The sequence below is a fragment of the Ictidomys tridecemlineatus genome, chromosome 13, assembly GCF_052094955.1.
Source record: "Ictidomys tridecemlineatus isolate mIctTri1 chromosome 13, mIctTri1.hap1, whole genome shotgun sequence".
Taxonomy (NCBI): Eukaryota; Metazoa; Chordata; class Mammalia; order Rodentia; family Sciuridae; genus Ictidomys; species Ictidomys tridecemlineatus.
The window spans coordinates 3,461,939-3,467,938 of record NC_135489.1 but is presented as its reverse complement, the minus strand read 5'-3'; the positions used below and the strand labels follow the sequence as shown (position 1 = coordinate 3,467,938).

The 6,000-nt window shown below is 46.5% G+C and overlaps 1 protein-coding gene and 1 long non-coding RNA gene across 2 annotated transcripts in view; both read left to right on the top strand.

The window, feature by feature from the left end:
• LOC120885287 (uncharacterized) overlaps nucleotides 1-6,000 on the top strand; it is a 99,295-nt gene that overhangs the window by 8,363 nt on the left and 84,932 nt on the right. The window lies entirely within an intron of this gene.
• Nucleotides 1-6,000, top strand: part of Tshz1 (teashirt zinc finger homeobox 1) — a 72,383-nt gene that overhangs the window by 7,746 nt on the left and 58,637 nt on the right. The window lies entirely within an intron of this gene.

Sequence of the window (6,000 nt, the reverse complement as noted above, 5' to 3'; positions counted from 1 at the left end):
GGCGCGTGGAGAGGTGCTGCTCGCATACCTGTAGATATGGCGCAGCCGTTCCTGGAGAGGGCAAAGCCCAGGGTTTGTGGAGGGACCAGGCCTTCCGATTGTTCCTGCAGCCCATCCTGAAATTTAAAATCCTCGGCACTGTCAGGAGTGAGGTGCTGCACATATTTTTGTGTGCAGACCGCACAAAGGAGAGTTTTGTTACCTTTTAAAATCCAGTGGTTAGTATTGTCTACAGAGAAGCTCCTAGAAGCATGGGAACGTGCACTTGCAGGAGGGTCCTCCCCGCAGTCCCAACGCTGGGCTCTGTGTGGCTCAAGTGATGGCTGACAGTGACCTAGAGAATTAGTTTTTTTGTGTGCTTATTTTCTTAGCAGACATAGAAATAGCACACTGAGTGTGGATAAGCAACCTGAACCAACCCTCTGCTACATTTTAAGTTCACTGGAGAAACACGCTGTTAAATTTACGGGTTCAGGAGAGCCCAGTGGTGCTGCTCTCGGAGAAGTGGAGTGAAGGGCCCCCAGTTCCCATTGCTAATGGTCATCCTCAGGCGAGGAGCCCGAGGGTCATTCCTGAAGGGATTCTTGAACTTCTGTACTTCCTCTATGGAGATACCTGCCTAGGTTTTCTGGCCTGGGAATATCTGGATTGGATTTTATTTTAATCAGCCGTAAATTGTTTCTAGATCCCATTGTTCCTCAGTGGAAGTGACTGAACAGGAAGGTGGAGGCTCACCTTGGGTGCCCCCCGCCACCCGTCCTGGGGAGGCCCGGGGCTGAGCCTCTCCTCCACCTTTTCCTGGCCCAGCTTCTCCTTCCTGGGCTTGCTTTTGTTGCTCACCACCACATGCTGCAGCAGTCGGCAGTTTTCTTAGATGATAGACATTTTTTTTTTCCCTACGTCCATTGTGCCTTTCTGAAATTTTGCGCCAACATGAGCAAGAATTTGTCTTCCGTTTTAGGAGGAAAAAAGTCAAGGATCAATTACTTTGTTGTAGATTTTCCCATTTCTTATTTCCTCTGCAAAGTCTGAGGCAGGGCCCCCTTATTCTTGTGATCAGGGAGCTATCTGCAGGAAGACAGCCAAGTAGAATCCCTGCAAGCTCTCTGTCGCAGGGCCCGTCCTGCCTGGGCTTCTGCTCCCAGCAGGGCCGGCGGCTCCCTCCACATCCAGGATCTGAGGTGCCTTTTCGATTTGAAATCCAGGCATGTCTGCCTCAGCTTGCTGGCTGCGGTTTTAAAAGGTGTTTGCTACAGCTCCTTTCTGGAGAAAATTAGTATATGGTAAATATAGGTCAAGTGCGTCCACGCCTATCAGTCCTCTGAAGCTGCTGGAAGGGGTGGGTAGACAGGAGAGAGGGATGGCCAGGGACTGAACCAAGTTTTAGGAAAATTTGGTTGTAAAAAAATATCCTCAGTTTTTAGTTAGACGTAAAGTGCATCTTCAGCAAGATCATATGATGAAATAAATTAAATCAGCGGTGAAGGTCAGTACACACTCTGACTTGGGAATGTGAACTTTTCAGAAACCTGTATTTATTACATTTTACTATTTTTAAAAGCCAGCTGCAAGATTCATAGCAAGAAATGGTTCGACATACCAATGAACGCCTCACGGAAGTGAAGGCTCTTTTCAAAGTGGTTAATATGCCTTATTGGCGAGTCATCCCATGCCTGTGTCATTGTTACAGCTCAGCTTTAAAATATATGGATTTAAAACGCAAGAATTGTGACTAATATTTATTTCAAGTACAGAATGTGTCACAGCAGTGGGGCATCCTATTATTAATGCAGTAAACTGTGTAATACTCTGTAAGAGCCGGCCCTGCTGCAGTTCTTAGCTACATGAGAATAACTGTAAAACATGCCTCTCTTTTCCTGCTATGCTTTATTGTTACCTGGGAAAGAACTGGCATGGAGAAAAGCCAAATATGGGCAAATAATATGACCATAAACAACACCTGAGCATTGCTCTGCTGGATGTAAATCTCTTGAGCAGCCCAAACTTAGATAATGAATGTGTGTGTGTGTGTGTGTGTGTGTGTGTGTGTGTGTGCATGCATACGTGTATGTGTATATGCACGCACACAAACACACACACTATACCTACATACATATACATTTTATAGATCTAATAATGTGTGTGTATATATATTCCTTAACAATTTTAAAAGGGAGGAATCTGCTATGACTGTAAAGGTGGTAGGAAGTGCGTCTGCTAGACCTTCCTGCCCGCCAGGAGGTCATTCCTGTAGTCAGTGTTCAGTGCATCGTATATGAAACACAATAACCTCATCGGAACCAGCACTTGGGGGCTGGGGGAGCAGTGGGTGAGGTCTACTTTGTGGCTGTGCAGCTTGTGTGGCGGGTGAGGGGGCACTACCTCACCCTGCTTCCTCTTTGCAGTAGCGAAGTTTCCTGACTTTTTCCAGCAGGTATCGAACTTGTAGTATCTGTCAGCTTAACATCTACAATCAGAATCTTTTTAGAGGAAGGAAACACAGTCTTGTACCTAGGTGAGGTCAGGCAGGCGGAGGTCTCTGTGAGCTTGTCCCCTGACCCCACTTCATTACTGGGCAATCAGTGCCTGGGAAGCTCCCGGACATTCAGGAGGATGCTCCCCCTCCCTTCCCCCTTCTCATCCTGCACTGAGCTGGGGAAGCTGGGTGAGGGCCCCACGGCCCAGCGCCTGCCCCTCTGGAGCCCAGGTCAGTGCTGAGATCCCCCGGCCGCCTGGGTCTCCTTCCCTCTGCTCTTCTGAGATGTGGAGATGAGGGTTACCGTCTTCTCTAGGTAGGCTGTGACTCAACCCAGCGCTCCAGGCTCTCCCAGCTGCTCCCTACCTTTTTTATTTTTGTGGAGACACGTGAATCTGGTGGGTGTCTGTGTACCAGGGTACCTGGACCCAAGGTTCTCCAGCGATTTTCTGAAAGTAGAATCTTGTTGTGCTGTTTGGCTAAATTTCTGGGAGTAACTGGCTGAAGGCATTAGACTGCAGAGAGTCTGGCTTATTCTCAGAGGGGTTCTGCAAATTAATCACCCTGTGAGCTAAATTTGTTTATAGACATATTTGGAATGGAGGAGCCCCACATGGGACACATTCTCTTCATTTGTTCCGTGGAGCACCTGCTCAGAGTATTATGTAGCAGGCTCTGCCGCCCCCCCAGTTCTGCAGTACCTGATATCTCATGATGGGGTGAGGGTGACGAGGAAGATAATAACATCGATTCCCTGCTCTTCCTCTTGGGAGTCCAAAGCACTCAGTTATCTCAATGCAAGTGGAGGCGGTACAGGGATTTAGGGATCCACAGACATTGTGTGTGTGTGTGTGTGTGTGTGTGTGTGTGTACATACACTCACGTATATGTATATATAAATTTGTTTGTTTCTATAGCAATTGCTTCTTAAAAATAATTTACTAGTTTAATACAAAAGCGGTAGCTGGGTTTTTATGTGCTCGTAGAGGGAAGATTTTTTTTAGTTTCACACATGTTCAGTTTTAATGGGTAGTAATTACATCTCTGTGTTTTGATGTCAGGCTGTTGCGAGGCCTAATTCTGCAGGCGGTCTTCTCGCTGACTTGCTCATGACTGCAGTCGTGGAGGGAGGGAGTTGCAGGCCAGGGTCCCCTCTGTTTTTAAGACAAGCCAAGCCTTGAGAGGTGCCTCGGTTCCATTTCCCTGCGACACACATGCTTGCTCTCCTGGCCTGCCTTTGCAAGCCCTGGAATTGAATATACATATGGTGCTGTGGCGAGGTTTTTTTCTGAAAGGCAGATTCCTTTAAAGAAAAAATTGTCCCCACTTCCCCACCCTCCGACTTCTTTCTCAGCGTCCCTTTCCCACCTCCTCGCTCCAGTTCGTGGTTTGCAGGCCCGATTCTCTGCAGCACTGGCCCTGCATGTGCAGGAAAGGCAGTAAAAATGAGCACTAATCAATCTTTCAGAGAGAAGCAATGGGCATTAGAAGGCCACTACCCTGTGACTAAACACACCCCCTTTATGGAGTGTTGGTACTAATAAAGGACAGCTTATTACTGAGGCAGACACCAAAGCCTGGATGAGGTCAACCATGACTGACAGTCATCAGTCACTCTTAATGGTACTTTTTCCCGTGCTTTCTAAGGGATTCTGAGCAGAGTGCAAATCATCCGGGGTCATTCATAGTTCATGTACCCACAGATGGCAAAGGTTTTGAAAGACTTCGGTTAAAACTTGTAAAAAAAAAAAAAAAAAAAAGATCCTCACTTTTTTTTTTTTTTCAAGGAAGGGAAAATACCCCAAAACAAAACATAGATTCTTCTTATTGGAACGTTTTCATGTTCTTTCAACCTAATAGATGTTTTACACACTACGGTGCTTGTGCATTATTAAAAGAGACATAAATTTATGTTTTATGACGTCTGTCTTCTTTAATTATTACCTTTGATGTCTATTGGTGACTAAAGAGAGCTTAACAGGATTTCTTTCTCTTCTTAAATTTCGCATCGTGAAACCCAGCTAGTCCCTGACAGATGTCTATTCCTCACCTTCAGGATTATTTTAAAATCCCTTTCTGATGAGCGGAAGTGTCAAATCAAGGACAGGTCATAAAGTAAAAGTATAAACCTTTTAAAGAGAGACCTTGGTAATATATAAACATTCTGCACACTATCTGAATTTTTTATGGACTAAAGAAAAATTATATTTCAGCTGGAGGAAGGGAGAAGTTTCAACATCGGCCGGTGTTTCAGCCTATGACTTCCCCATGCTCTTATTTATGGCCATCTAGGAAGCCGTTGGCTTTCCTGGCTGTTTTAAACATTCTGACTTGATTTGGAGCCTGCCTGCTAATTGCTGGGGTTTACATCCGAGGGTTGACTGGTTATCGATTCTGGAGTGCGGTGTGGTAAATGGGGCACAGCGGATGTGGGGTGCAGGCCGGGGTCTTTGTTCAATCTCTGTTTTTTCCTCCCTCTCCCAAGCCTCAGTTTGCTTCATTGAAGATGAAAGGTTTATATGGAGAGAATTTCAAAGGCGCTATTCCTATTCCCACAACACGGCGTTCATGGAACCCACCACGCAGCACCCCAGATTGGAGGAGGTGACGAATGTGACGCAACAGCTCTGTTGTTAAAAACATTACTTTTTTAAAAAAGCTTGTTCTGCCCAGATAATTTGCTTTTGGCAAACTTGGGTTTATCTTTACTTATCAAGTCGGAAGTCAGGTGAAGTCCACAACTTCAGGGCCTTTCTGCTGTTTTGATGTTGAAGCCTACAAAGACCAGACATGGCACAGGGACTTCTTGGGTGCACACGTGGACACTGGCTGGTGCGTAGGCTTGGGAAATGCCTCCTGGGTCTATGCTGGTTTTCAATCATGGGACAATAGATTAGAAACTTTCCTATAGTTTTTTTAAAAAATAAAAATTTTAACTTCAACAAGCTTCTTTGGCCATCTACCATGTACAAGCCAGGCCTGGCCCTTGGTGAGTGGCACCATGTGCTCACAGGGATGGTGGACAGGTGGCTTCTGTGTATGCCGATGGTGCACATTTGTGTTGTGAGGGTCTGGCCATGAGTTGGTGCGTATTTTTGTTCTCTTGCCCCGCGACCTGAGCATGTCCTGTGGAACCCCACAAGTTGCCACACAGCTCAGCACCAGAGGCAGCTCATCGGCAGCAGTCCTGGTTGACAGCAGATACCCACGTCTCCTGGTGGGGCCAGGCTTGGGAAGCCGAGGTGGGTTGACTGGAATGCACCATGCCCAGAGCACGTGGCACTTAACCTGAGACTCACCTGGCGGTGGTTTCACTTACGCTATTTAGATGAAGAGTGGGGACACCTCAAGGCCGCACATTTTTCAGGAATAGGTTCTCCTTGTTGATTTTTTTGCGGGGAGGGGGCAATGATGGTGTAGAACTCAGCCACATGAGAACCACTTAGTTGGGAGGCAGGTTTGCACCCGCTCTGTGCTTTTATCTGTGTGAATGTCAAATGCTGGTTTGTTTGGGAAAGTGTGAG